The sequence below is a fragment of the Aegilops tauschii genome, chromosome 5, assembly GCF_002575655.3.
Source record: "Aegilops tauschii subsp. strangulata cultivar AL8/78 chromosome 5, Aet v6.0, whole genome shotgun sequence".
Classification (NCBI taxonomy): domain Eukaryota; kingdom Viridiplantae; phylum Streptophyta; class Magnoliopsida; order Poales; family Poaceae; genus Aegilops; species Aegilops tauschii.
The window spans coordinates 419497818-419513135 of NC_053039.3; positions in this window are offsets into that span (position 1 = coordinate 419497818).

Below are 15318 nucleotides of genomic sequence, written 5' to 3' on the forward strand. Positions count from 1 at the left end.
CCCGTTCTGGTCAGGGTAGACACCATCGCGTCGTTGGCCGGGGTGGAAGAGGAGGAGGCAGAGGTAGAGGCGGCAGCTCCGTACCCAGAGCCAGAGCCGGAGGAGGCGGGATATTGCCCCTCATGATGCGCTTGGTGATGGTGCATTGCCGGAGCGTGTGCGTGGATGGCCTCGCGCCACTGTGGTGCTTGTAGGGAGCGTCGAGCATCTCTCCTCGAAGCTCATGGTGGGTTGCCATGCCGCCTTGCTGGTCTGCCGGCGTTTGGTGGCCGGCTCGGCCGCGGGTGCCTGTTCGGCGGCCACATCGAGGCGGTTGTCGTAGCGCTGAGCCGACTAGTCGGCCTTGCGCTTGTTGTTCTGCTGGTTGTTCTGTTGCCGGCTGCTCTCCCTGGCCAGCTTGGGAGTGGGAACCAGCTTCGCCTTGCCGGCTTCGTCCAGCGCCACCTGGATATTCATGGTAGAGTCGGTGTTGGCGTACTTGTCTGCCGTCACCATGAGCGCGGCCATGGTGGCCGGTTGGGAGCGCAGGAGCTTGTGCTTGAGGAGGGTTCCATCCCGGCAGCCACTGAAGAAGTACTGGATGGCTTGAACCTCATGGACGCCCTCGCAACTGTTCCGGAGCTCGGTCCAGCGTGCGAGGTACTCGCGGCGGGTCTCCGTCGGCCCCTGCACGCACATGGCGAGCTGGCTGGGGCGGCTGGGCCGCTTGTAGGTGTCGGTGAAGTTGCGCATGAACGCCTGCTCGAAGTCGACCCATGCGTTGATGCTGCCAGCCGGCAGGCTATTCAACGACGTGCGGGCCGAGCCCTGGAGCATGAGCGGGGCGTAACACATGGCGAGGCGGCGATTGCCGCCCGCGATGCCGATGGCGGTGGTGTACTCGATGAGCCAGTCCTCCAGCTTGACGGTGCCATTGTACTTGGGGGTGTCACGGGGGAGCGTGAACCCTTTCTGGGAGGGCTCGTCCCGGATGCGCGGGCCAAAACAAGCCGGCCCGGCTACGTTGTTCTCCTCCAGCTCCAAGGAGAGGGCGAGCTGGTCGAGGCGGTGGCGAGCGTTGGTGTCGTCGACGGCGCGCGGGCCTAGCCGGCTGGCGACCGCGCCGCGAGGGGCTGGGTCGGCTGAAGCCGTACGACGACCTGGTGGCGGGGGAGGATCACACCGGCGCCGGTCTTCCGGGGCTGGCTCGTCGGCCAAGCCGCCGGCAGCCGGCAGAGCGTGGTTGCGCCGGGTCCGGGTGCAGCCGGAATGAGCTTGGCCGGGTGGCGAAGACGCCGATTTCTCCTGGTCCTCGGGGTCGTTGGTGCGGTGCGAGCCGGATCCCGCGGGCTTGGCGAGCTGGTTGAGGCAGTCCTGCTGCGCGTTGGCCGTGTCAAGGAGGTCGTTCAGTCGCTTCAGGCGGTCCTTCAGCTCCTCGCGGACGAGCTGGTCCAGGCTGACTGCGGCCGCCTGGGCGGCACACATGTTCTTCACGGGGGTTTCGTAGACGGGAGGATTGCGCCAAGGGCGCGGTTGATGGCGCCATCCCGGGCCCGCACATGGGCGACCCGGCTTGCCTCGGCGGCGGTAGGCGTGAAGCCGTAGGCGGCGTCACGCTCCCGCTGAGTGGACTCCAGACGGCGCTGCATGGCAGCGAGCGTATCGGACAGGTCAAACAGGCGCTGGTGATCTTCTTCCAGCCGGGCCCGGGTCTCGGCGGCGTTGGAGGCATCGACATCGGTGGAGATGGGGACGCGGAGGCTCTACATCGTGGCGCGCAGCGGGTTGGGCACGTTGGCGCGATTCGGTGCGGCCCTGGCTTCGGCGGCCTTCCTCGCCGCGCTAGACGAAAAAGAGGCGCCGGTGTCGTTGGCGAATACCTCCACCCGAACATAGAGGTCCATCGCCCAGGCGGAAGCACCGTTGCCGAGGGAGATGGGGGAGTCGGAGATGTCAAGCACCCCGCTGGGGTACTCGTCGGCCGCGGGCGCATCAGAGATGCGCGGCGAAGTAGGCAGCGAGCGTGTCGATGATGCCGTCCGCCAGCGTGACGGGCTCGTCGGAGTCGGAGAGGAGCCCTGTTTGGAACATGTCTCCGGCCGGGACCTCGAGCTGCCCCACGATGGGCGCCAACTGTCATGGTCGGCGCACGACAGATGCTAAAGGATGGCTAAAGAGAGGAGGAGGCTCGAGGGTACCGGTGGGCTCCAGAGGCGAGGTCGGCATGAGCGAGCGAGGGACGCAAGACATACCCAGGTTCGGGGCTCTCCGGAGAGATAACACCCCTAGTCCTGCCGAGTTTGGTTTATATGTATCAGTATAGAGTTGCTCCTAGAGCTGTATGGAAGAAGAAGGAAGGCAGGCCAGGGCTCAGGCTGCTCCTTCTCCTTTGGTGTGTGTGTGTGCTACTGATGATTGGATCGCCCTATCCATGAGGGCTCTGGGGGTTTTATAGGTCAACCCCCCCAGGGATACAATGGTAAAGATACAAGGCCATGGGGCCGAGTTGTCATTGTCCGGGAAGCCGGTGCTGGGACCCGCCGGGTGTCAGGGCTGACCGGGTTCTCCGGGCGCGGGCCCCGTGTGCCAGGAGGCACTGTTTAACATCTTGTCGATCGTCATGGAGTGGCCGGGTCGAGTCCTCTACAGTGGCGCACCGCCAGGCCACCGTCTGCTGGCGTCAGCAGTGACGACGGGTGCGTTGTAGCCATGCCGGCCTCGGTCAGCAGGGTAGGTGGGGCACTGTTGCCACGCCTCTGCCGGACAGAGGAGTTGGTGTGGCACTATTGCCTTGCTTATCCTTGAATGGAGACTCGTCCCATCGTACGGCTGGGATGGGACGAGAGCTGACCCGTGGCCGGGTTGAGGAACACGCTGTCAGTGTCAAAACCGGCGGATCTCAGGTAGGGGTCCCGAACTGTGCGTCTAAGGTCGATGGTAACAGGAGACGGGGGACACGATGTTTACCCAGGTCCGGGCCCTCTCGATGGAGGTAAGACCCTACTTCCTGCTTGATTGATCTTGATGAATATGAGGATTACAAGAGTTGATCTACCACGAGATAGTAATGGCTAAACCCTAGAAGTCTAGCATGTATGGTTATTGTTGCCTCTACGGACTCAACCCTCCGGTTTATATAGACACCGGAGGGGCCTAGGGTTGTACAGAGTCGGTTTACAGAGGAAGGAATCTTCATATCCGGACGCCAAGCTTGCCTTCTACGCAAAGGAGAGTCCCACCCGGACACGGGTAGAAGTCTTCTATCTTGTATCTTCATGGTCCAACAGTCCGGCCCACGTCACATAGGCCGGATGCTCGAGGACCCCTTAATCCAGGACTCCCTCAGTAGCCCCTGAACCAGGCTTCAATTACGATGTGTCCGGCGCGCAGATTGTCTTTGGCATTGCAAGGCGGATTCCTCCTCCAAATACTTCAAAGTAGTCCTCGAACACAGAAAATGTGTCCGGCTCTGCAAAACAAGCTCCACATACAACCGCAAAGAGTATAATATCAATAAGTTCCATCTAGTCACATCTTTCATAGTGAGACGCCACGTCCCTGCATGGTCATTATTTCGAACTGTTTTTTAGCCTCCCGCTCCACGTTTCGAGATGCGGTTTCCATTGGCACATCTTGACGAAGTAGAGATCGTGTCCCCTTATCACGGGATTCTCATCAATACGGGCGTAGGTAATCCCACCGTGCCATCCGCCCGACCCTTGGGGAATAGGCAAGTTTTAAGGCAAGTGGGAGGCGCTTGATATTCGCTGCCTTTATAAAGAGATAAGGATTCACCCTTTCACCCACGCCCTCTTTCTCACTACCCACCCATTCCCGAGCTCCAGCGCCCAAGCCTCCATCCTTTCTGCCCCAAAAAGCACTCCGACCATGTCTGGATCTAGAGCACAGGGCAAGTGGATGGCCTCCTCCGTCACGGAGAAGGACATCATGAAGCTTCGGGAGGTGGGGTACTTGGCCCAGGAAATCACCCACCGGCTTCCGGCGAAGGGGCAGATTGTCCCACCCCGAAGCCCCAGGATAGGGTGGTGTTCATCCCCCACTTTGTCCGTGGATTGGGTTTTCCCCTCCACCCATTCGTCCGCGGACTCATGTTCTACTATGGGCTAGATTTCCATGATCTGGCCCCAAACTCCTTCCTCAACATCTCGGCATTCATTGTCGTGTGCGAGGCCTTCCTCCGCATCCCATCCCACTTCGGATTGTGGCTAAAGACCTTCAATGTGAAGCCAAAGGTGGTGGGTGGTCAACACGCAGAGTGCGGAGGTGCTATGGTGAGCAAGATGTCCAACGTCACGTGGCCCAAAGGCACCTTCGTGGAGACTGTCAAAGGGTGGCAGCAGCAGTGGTTCTACATCACAGAGCCCCGCAACACCACCTGGGCCACGGCTCCCGAATTCAAGTCCGGGGCCCCAATGCGGCTCACCTCCTGGCTAGAGAAGGGCCTAGACTGGGCATCGTCGGACGAGCTGACGGCGCTGCAGACGCGCATCAAGAGTATGGTGGACAGGAACATCAAGCTTGTCAATGTGATCCAGGTGATGCTTTTTCGCCGGATCCTTCCTTGCCAAAGCCGGACTTGCAATTTGTGGCAGTTCGATCCGGCCAAGCACCAGACCTTGCAACAGTTCTTCGGTGCTATGCACGAAGGCATCTGGAAGGTGCTTTTTGAGGCCAATGAGACGTGGCCGAAGATGACCGAGGACCGTGGGTACAACCTGACCCATCCCGGCAGTCCGGTAAGGTTTTCGTATTTCAAGGTGCATCCTTCACCTGTACATTCAAGGAAGATGTCTAAGCTTCCCTATCTGTCTTTTCAGGGCTGGACAATGAAGGCGGAGCAGATCCAGTGTCTGGCTCCGCTGCCCAAAAACCCAGCAATCCCACTTCTGACGAAGATGTTGGTTCCGGCGCCCTATCAGGCGCCGGAGAAGAAGGCCAAGGAGACCAGAACTAGCCTCCGTCGTAAAGGCACTTCGGACGTGACGTCCGAAGATGCCAAAACCCACTCCTCCCCCGCCACCGAGGACGAGGAGGAGGAGGAGGAGGAAAGCAACTCTCCCCCTGAGGGAGAAGGAAGAAAAGGACGTCCTCCATGAATCTGGAGGCAGAGGCGCCCGAGAAGGGGAAGGTCTCCCTCACGGACAACTCCGCATTGGACACCGATAGCAGCTCCGAGTGGCGCCCCAGGGAGAAGCCCCTGGCCGAATTGTAAGTACTCAAAGGCACTTGTAGACACATATATCCAACTTCTTTACTTCGTGGTTGTAATATGTCGAATCATGCGCTGCAATCCGGTCCATGCCCGCCCCCAGCGATCCTCATCTTCGGGGAACTTGCTAGATCCAAAGGTGATGGATAGCGGGCCGCTTCCTGCGGCCTCCTCTCCCAAGGACATGGACGACGCCGAGGTGTTGTCCCGAAGGACCTCCCCAGGCCAAGGAGAGGTACAGGAGGCCGTCAGGGTGGCGCTAGAGGGTGATACCTCGGCCGCCGGACACATGGGGGAGCAAATCCCCCACGGAGACTGGCGATGGGGGCCATATCCAATTCGGCCCCCAGCCGAATACTGTTCCGGAGGCCCATACGGCTCCGGAATCAGGCAAGCATCTTCCTTCGAAAGAGGGAGGAGCACCTGTTCCGCTGGTGACCTCTGTCCATCCAGAGGCACCGGATACTTTATTGGAAGCACTGCAAAGTGCTTCCATTGTTGAGGAACACCGTACCCTCATGGGTAAGGTGGTTGAGAGGGTTCAGTCTGCTAAGAGCGGATTGAACGAAGCCTGCACCAGCCTTCTAACAGGCTTTGAGGTATGAGACGTAATTTATGCAAGAAGAATGTCATAGTATAGACAGTAGCCCCTGAGACTCTGTCCGGTGTTCGAAAAGAAAAGCCGGACAGATGATCAAATAATTTTTGCAGGAGACTAACCATATATGTCTATGTGAATAAGCAGGCGTCGATGCTAGCTGTGACCTCCCATTTTGCCGAAGTCTCCAAACTGAAGCAGAGCCTGGAGCAGGCCGAGGAAGAGCTCGGCCGTGTGAAAAAACAACTAGAGGACAAGGAAGGTATGCAATGACCTATTCAGATCTGGAAAGATTTGAATTGCTTGTGTTGATCATGTTATCATGATATTTTATAGGAGCTGTGAACGAGGTGGAGTCCCTCAAGAACGTGTTGGCCGAGGCCCAGAAGAGAGCGGTGAAGGAACAAGCCACCCGCGAAAAACATGAGGCAAGGGTCGGGGAGGTCCAGCAGGAGCTCCAGGACGCCGTAAAGAAATCCGAGTCCTTGGAGCGCAAGTTTGTGGACCAAGAGTCCGAATTTGCTAAGGCTCGCCAAAGTGCACAAGAGGCCCGGGTTGAAGCCCAGGGCACCCAACAGGAAATCCAGGAGGCCAGGAAAATCACGGCGGGTAAGGCCTTTATTACGCAGAGCAAATTTGTGAAGAAAGGGTACCTCTTACTGACCCCGATTTGGAGTTCTCCTGGAGCGTTTTGTTAGGGAACGTAGTAATTTCAAAAAAATTCCTACGCACACGCAAGATCATGGTGATGCATAGCAACAAGAGGGAAGAGTGTCTTCCACGTACCCTCGTAGACCATAAGCGGAAGCGTTATGACAACGCGGTTGATGTAGTCGTACGTCTTCACGATCGACCGATCCTAGTACCGAACATACGGCACCTCCGCGATCTGCACATGTTCAGCTCGGTGACGTCCCGCGAACTCACTATCCAGTAGAGCTTCGAGGGAGAGTTCCGTCAGCACGACGGCGTGATGACGGTGATGATGAAGCTACCGACGCAGGGCTTCGCCTAAGCACCGCTACGATATGACCGAGGTGGATTATGGTGGAGGGGGCACCGCACACGGCTAAGAGATCAATGATCAACTTGTGTGTCCATGGGGTGCCCCCCTCCCCCGTATATAAAGAGGTGGAGGAGGGGGAGGGCCGGCCCTCTATGCCGCGCCCTGGAGGAGTCCTACTTCCACCGGGAGTAGGATCCCCCCTTCCCTAGTTGGACTAGGAGAGAAGGAAGGGGAGAGAGGGAGGAAGGAAAGGAGGGCGCCCCCCTCCTAGTCCAATTCGGACCAGAAGGAGAGGGGGCGCGCGGCCTACCCTGGTCTCCTCTCTCTCTCTCCACTATGGCCCAATAAGGCCCATACACTTACCGGAGGGTTCTGGTAACCTCCCGGTACTCCGGTAAAATACCAATTTCACCCGGAACAATTCCGATGTCCAAATATAGGCTTCCAATATATCGGTCTTTATGTCTCGACCATTTCGAGACTCCTCATCATGTCCGTGATCATATCCGGGACACCGAACTATCTTCGGTACATCAAAACACATAAACTCATAACACCGATCGTCACCGAACGTTAAGCGTGCGGACCCTACCGGTTCGAGAACTATGTAGACATTACCGAGACTCATCTCCGGTCAATAACCAATAGCGGAACCTGGATGCTCATATTGGATCCCACATATTCTATGAAGATCTTTATCGGTCAAACCGCATAACAACATATGTTGTTCCCTTTGTCATCGGTATGTTCCTTGCCCGAGATTCGATCGTCGGTATCTCAATACCTAGTTCAATCTCGTTACCGGCAAGTCTCTTTACTCGTTCCGTAATACATCATCCCACAACTAACTCATTAGTTGCATTGCTTGCAAGGCTTATAGTGATGTGCATTAACGAGAGGGCCCAGAGATACCTCTCCGACAATCGGAGTGACAAATCCTAATCTTGATCTATGTCAACTCAACAAGTACCATCGGAGACACCTGTAGAGCACCTTTATAATCACCCAGTTACGTTGTGACGTTTGGTAGCACACAAAGTGTTCCTCTGGTATTCGAGAGTTGCATAATCTCATAGTCATAGGAACATGTATAAGTCATGCAGAAAGCAATAGCAATATACTAAACGATCAAATGCTAAGCTAACGGAATGGGTCAAGTCAATCACATCATTCTCTAATGATGTGATCCCGTTAATCAAATGACAACTCATGTCTATAGCTAGGAAACTTAACCATCTTTGATTCAACGAGCTAGTCAAGTACAGGCATACTAGTTAAACTCTGTTTGTCTATGTATCCACACATGTACTAAGTTTCCGGTTAATACAATTCTAGCATGAATAATAAACATTTATCATGATATAAGGAAATATAAATAACAACTTTATTATTGCCTCTAGGGCATATTTCCTTCAGTCTCCCACTTGCACTAGAGTCAATAATCTAGTTCACATCGCCATGTGATTTAACACGAATAGTTCAAATCACCATGTGATTAACACCCATAGTTAACATTGCCATGTGACCAACACTCAAAGGGTTTACTAGAGTCAGTAATCTAGTTCACATCGCCAAGTGATTAACACCCAAAGAGTACTAAGGTGTGATCATGTTTTGCTTGTGAGGGAAGTTTAGTCAACGGGTCTGCCAAATTCAGATCCGTATGTATTTTGCAAATTTCTATGTCTATAATGCTCTGCACGGAGCTACTTTAGCTAATTGCTCTCACTTTCAATATGTATCTAGATTGAGACTTAGAGTCATCTGGATCAGTGTCAAAACTTTCATCGACGTAACCCTTTACGATGAACCTTTTGTCACCTCCATAATCGAGAAACATATCCTTATTCCACTAAGGATAATTTTGACCGTTGTTCAGTGATCTACTCCTAGATCACTATTGTACTCCCTTGCCAAACTCAGTGTAGGGTATACAATAGATCTGGTACACAACATGGCATACTTTGTAGAACCTATGGCTGAGGCATAGGGAATGACTTTCATTCTCTTTCTATCTTCTATCGTGGTCGGGCTATGAGTATTACTCAATTTCACACCTTGCAACACAGCCAAGAACTCTTTCTTTGACTGTTCCATTTTGAACTACTTCAAAATCTTGTCAAGGTATGTACTCATTGAAAAAAACTAATCAAGGGTCTTGATCTATCTCTATAGATCTTGATGCTCAATATGTAAGCAGCTTCACCGAGGTCTTTCTTTGAAAAACTCCTTTCAAATACTCCTTTATGCGTTCCAGAAAATTCTACATTATTTCCGATCAACAATATGTCATTCACATATACTTATCAGAAATGTTGTAGTGCTCCCACTCACTTTCCTGTAAATACAGGCTTCACCGCAAGTCTGTATAAAACTATATACTTTGATCAACTCATCCAAGCGTATATTCCAACTCCGAGATGCTTGCACCAATCCATAGATGGATCGCTGGAGCTTGCACATTTTGTTAGCACCTTTAGGATCGACAAAACCTTTTGGTTGCATCATATACAACTCTTCTTTAAGAAATCCATTAAGGAATGTAGTTTTGACATCCATTTGCCAGATTTCATAAAATGTGGGAATTTGCTAACATGATTCGGACAGACTTAAGCATCGCTACAAGTGAGAAAATCTCATCGTAGTCAACCCCTTGAACTTTGTCAAAAACATTTTTCGACAAGTCTAGCTTTGTAGATAGAAACACTACTATCAGCGTCCGTCTTCCTCTTGAAGATCCATTCCTATGGCTTGTCGATCATTGGGCAAGTCAACCAAAGTCCACACTTTGTTCTCATACATGGATCCCATCTCAGGTTTCGTGGCCTCAAGCCATTTCGTGGAATCTGGGCTCATCATCGCTTCCTCATAGTTCGTAGGTTCGTCATGGTCAGTAACATGACCTCTAGAACTGGATTACCGTACCACTCTGGTGCGGATCTCACTCTGGTTTACCTACGAGGTTTGGTAGTAACTTTATCTGAAGTTACATGATCATCATCATTAATTAGCTTCCTCACTAATTGGTGTAGGAGTCACAGGAACAGATTTCTGTGATGAACTACTTTCCAATAAGGGAGCAGGTATAGTTACCTCATCAAGTTCTACTTTCCTCCCACTCACTTCTTTTGAGAGAAACTCCTTCTCTAGAAAGGATCCATTCTTAGCAACGAATGTTTTGCCTTCGGATCTGTGATAGAAGGTGTACCCAACTGTCACCTTTGGGTATCCTATGAAGACACATTTCTCCAATTTGGGTTTGAGCTTATCAGGATGAAACTTTTTCACATAAGCATCGCAACCCCAAACTTTAAGAAACGACAACTTTGGTTTCTTGCCAAACCACAGTTCATATGGTGTCGTCTCAACAGATTTAGATGGTGCCCTATTTAACGTGAATGCAGCTGTCTCTAATGCATAACCCCAAAACGATAGTGGTAAATCGGTAAGAGACATCATAGATTGCACCATATCTAATAAAGTACGGTTACGATGTTCGGACACACCATTACGCTGTGGTGTTCCAGGTGGCGTGAGTTGTGAAACTATTTCGCATTGTTTCAAATGAAGACCAAACTCGTAACTCAAATATTCTCCTCCACGATCAGATTGTAGAAACTTTATTTTCTTGTTGCGATAATTTTCCACTTCACTCCGAAATTATTTGAACTTTTCAAATGTTTCAGATTTATGTTTCATCAAGTAGATATACCCATATCTGCTCAAATCATCTGCGAAGGTCAGAAAATAACGATACCTGCCGCGAGCCTCAACACTCACCGACTGCATACATCAGTATGTATTATTTCCAACAAGTCTGTTGCTCGCTCCATTGTTTCGGAGAACGGAGTCTTAGTCATCTTGCCCATGAGGCATGGTTCGCAAGCATCAACTGATTCATAATCAAGTGATTCCAAAAGCCCATCAGCATGGATTTTCTTCAAGCGCTTTACACCAATATGACCTAAACGGTAGTGCCACGAATAAGTTGCACTATCATTATTAACTTTGCATCTTTTGGCTTCAATATTATGAATATGTGTATCACTACGATCGAGATTCAATAAACCATTCACCTTGGGTGTATGACCATTGAAGGTTTTATTCATGTAAACAGAACAACAATTATTCTCTGACTTTAAATGAATAACCGTATTGCAATAAAAATGATCAAATCATATTCATGCTTAACGCAAACACCAAATAACATTTATTTAGGTTCAACACTAATCCCGAAAGTATAGGGAGTGTGCGATGATGATCATATCAATCTTGGAACCACTTCCAACACTCATCGTCACTTCACCCTTAACTAATTTCTAATCATTCTGCAACTCCGTTTCGAGTTGCTACTCTTAGCAACTTGTCAGATCACAGGTTCCAGCAAAACCCTTAAGGTTCGAACACTAGGGTGCGCACGAAGATTCCCCCCCCCCTACCGATCCACGTCCTAGCTTGCTAAGATCTCAAGAACGAACTCACGAACTCACAACACAAGGGACACAAGATTTATACTAGTTCGGGCCACCGTTGTGGTGTAATACCCTACTCCAGTGTGGTGGTGGTGGATTGCCTCTTAGGCTGACGATGAACAGTACAATGGGAAGAACAACCTCCTGAGGTTGAGGTGTTCTTGTGCTTGGCGAACTTGTGTGGGTGAGGATTACTCAAGATGAGATCCAGCTGAGATCCGTTCGAGTTGCCTCCTACTGTGGTGGCTAGTCCTATTTATAGAGGACCTGGTCCTCTCCCCAAATATTGAGCGGGAAGGGAGCCAACAACGGCCAATTTGAAAGGGGACAGCTAGTATAGCTTATCCTAACAAAAGCGGTCTTCGCCTGCAAAAGGCAGTGGTGGTGACGCCGCCTTGGGCTCCATGGTGACCTCCGTCTTGTCGTCCTGCTAGTCTTGGTCTCTTTGCACTGATATGGAAACCTTTGCTTGACACCTCGATACTCCGCGCCTGCGCTTGCCTCCTTTGCACCAAAGAGAAAACAAGGACGCTGCGCACGCTGGCGCCCGCCTGGTCTCGATCGTCATGGCTCACGTCACGAGAACCTCGCGAGGTTTGCCTTGCCTTGATCTCTCTGCCCCTCGCGAGCCTGCCTGGTGCGGCCGCTCCTGAGGAGGTCTTGCGTCGTCTGCCTCGCGAGGGTCTTGGATGCCTTGTTGATGAAGATGGGCCGTACAGGCCTGCTAGCAAAGCCACGCCGTGGGCCGCAGGCAGGCAAGTCTGGGGACCCCCGTTCCCAGAACACCGACAGTAGCCCCCAGGCCCAAGGCGCGCTCGGGCTTGGCTTCGAGGCGAAGACAAAGGTCAAGTACAGAGCGCCGCGGGCCCCAACAACCTGCGGCCTTGGTCGACGTGTGCCAGTTGATTGGACGTGGGCGTCTCCACTTCCCCATGCTGCCTCGGCAACTGCTCGACTTGACAAGTCCCTGCGACATGCACGGAAAACCATCATTACCTGTGATCGTGGGGGACGCTGGTTGGCCTTCTCCTGCTATAAATGAGGAGGGGGCAGAGCCCCCGTCGCCCATTTCTTCCCATTCCGCTTGCTCCTTCCTCCTCCGCTCCACTGCTAGTAGCAACACCAATGGCGCCGTCGAAGAGGTTCTCCGCCGCGGAGAAGGGGGAGGCCCCTCGCGAGGGGCCTGACTCCCCGGCGCCCAAGCGTGGGCGTGGCCGTCCCCGAAAGCACACTGCGACCCCCGCCGCGACCCCGCTCCCGGGGTGGAGCCGCTGCGCATGGCAGGGGTCGCTCCAGTCATGGGATCCCTGTTGACGAAGGGAGACGCACCATGGTCGCGCGGCCTCCCCGGCCGCGCTTCCATTCTGCAGAGGTGATGCCGGAGTTCGCCGTCTGGTCGGAGAACCCGACCGGCAACTGGCTTCAGCTTTCGCGCTTCTTCGCCAACGAAATGTCGGCCTCCGGTCCAGGCGGGCTCTGGCTGCAGGCGGACGGCTGCTGTAGCAGAGCTTCTTATGTTGTGGTTGAGGTCTCCACCGAGGGCAACATAGCTCTGGCCCGTGGTTGGCAGACGTTCGCCCGCGCGCGCGGCCTGGGCAGCGGTGCACCCTCCATTTCAAGTACGACGGCGATGCGACCCTCTACGTGAGGGTGTCTGGGGAAGATGGTCGCCGCGCCGGGTGCTGACCCGAGGTGAACGAAGGCGAGGAGGTGCTCAGCCTTGGTGATGGTCGGGACGAGGAGGAGGGCGAACCCGCCCTTGGTGCCGACCGCATCTCGTCCAGCTACGGCGGCTCTTCTTCTGGCGACAGCTCCAGCAGCGCTGGCTACGACCAGCCGCCGCGCCCGCCTCGAAGGTGGCAGCGGTTCGTCTCATCGTCGCGTCTCCGTGAAGCGCAAGGAGGGGTCTCGCTGAGCTCAGGACAGCGCCAGGAGACTGCCTCCGTGGACTGCCGTAGGGGCAGGCGCTGCTTTATTTTGTTCTTCCTTTCTTTTCTGCATCAAGAAGAAACCAGTATGGGCCCCGGGGGGCGTGTATCGAACAATGATTTCCCAATCATTATGCTATGTTTGTTGTTTCCGTGATGTGTCATTATTTTGTGTAGAGGTAACTTAGCTTGGCATGCTTGGGGTAGCTTCCTCCTCACGAGGGACTCGCTTCCTGGTGCCTGCGGAGGCCTTCCTTGACTTGGCGGGTGTGAGGGAACTACAAAAAACTTTTTAGGAGCGTCGCCCGGAGGCTTATCGTTCACCCGAGCCTAGACCCAGTGCTTCATATTGCGATACCCGAGGGGCACGGATCAAGAGAGGTGCGCCAACTTGTTGGCTCAAACGAGAATGCCTCGCGAAGAAACAGACGAAGGGCAGAGGAAAGGAAAAAGGCTCGTGAGGGCGCCTGCCTAGCCCCCTCGCGAGGTAGGTGAGAGAGAGAAAACGAGTTAACCAGAGTTAGAAATAGCGGCGAAAGGCGACGGAACCGAATCAGCAAAGAACACCAGAAGCAAACTTCAATTAAAAGAAGGGGAGCCAACTACAGAAAGCAAATGAAAAGCCGCGCCCGACACCTAGTCTAGTCTTCAAGTCTTCTGACCAGCGCGGAGCTTAGTGCTGCCACTAAGACGTGGGAGGGAGCCCCCGAGGCCCGAGGGTGGCACTCCTGAGACTCCGGGGCGTGTACAGCCCCACTCATTATTACGTGAGAGTGTCACGGGCGGCGATTCTTCACAGGCACCGGGCCTTCTTCACAGGCACTGGGCCTTTCTTCATAGGCACCGGCCCTTTCTTCACAGGCACTGGGCCTTGCTTCATGGGTAGAACTTCCGGAGGTGCTGGATGTTCCAGGCGTTCTGGACGGGTACCCCGTCCTGCTTCTCCAGGCGCGCGGCGCCAGGCCTAGAGACACGGGTGAGAGCTTGTGCAGCCCTTCCCTGGAGAGGACCCGCCTCAGGACGAGGTCGCCCGCCTCGAGCTGTCGGGACCCCGATTCCAAGTCACATCGATCTAGCCGGTAACACCTCATCTCACTTTGCGGCCTCACGCACGGTATTCCCACGTGTGTCGCCTTACCAAGGCCCGGGACCGTTTGCGCCTTTTGGCTCACGTATATGATAGTGTCGCTAGCATCCATATGACAGAGAACCCGGGCCGACATGACTAGTCGTGAACCCAAAGTGGCACTAACTTACGGGGACAGGCATACATGAATCAACATCGAGCATGTCGGTCAGCAGCGTGCGAATCCGGGCTGTAGCTCTGGGCTAACAGGACTCCGGGAACCCGGGCTGTAGCAGGCTAGGCAGGACTCCGGATGTCACCGCGTGACATTTCCCCGAAGGGACAGACACAGGAACAAAGTGAATCACATGCCGGCTAGTCAAGTGTTCCGGAGCAGTAGTGCTGGGCTAGCAGGACTCCGGTGAACCGGGCTGTAGCGGACTACTATGGCTCATGGAAGCACAAGACTACATTTCCCCATAAGAGAGGCTACCAAGGATAAACAACTAGGTTGTCGGATCCCACACATACCAAGCATTTCAATCATACACACAATATGCTCGATATGTGCAAATACAACATGGCATCACAACAAGACTCTACGACTCAGAGTATTTATTCCTTAGGCCGCGAAGAGCTAGATATTACAAACATGGGTCTCATGACCCAACATTCAGAGCATACAAGCAACAAGCACATGCGGAAGCTTAACTTGTCTGAGTACAGACAACTACAAATGAAAAAGGCTGGGAAGCCTGACTATCTACTAGATCCTGCCGAGGGCACAAGATCGTAGCTGAGGTAACAAGCTAAACGTCGAAGTCCACACGGAACTACTAGCGAGACTGACGTCTCTCTGCAAAACATAAAATAGGCAAACGTGAGTACAAACGTACCCAGCAAGACTTACATCAGAACTAGCTACATATGCATCAGTATCAACAAAGGGGGTAGTGGAGTTTAACTGCAGCAAGCCAGCTTTGACTCAGTGGCTATCCTGAACTACGACTGCAAGCAACTCTTTTGAGGTGGCGCACAC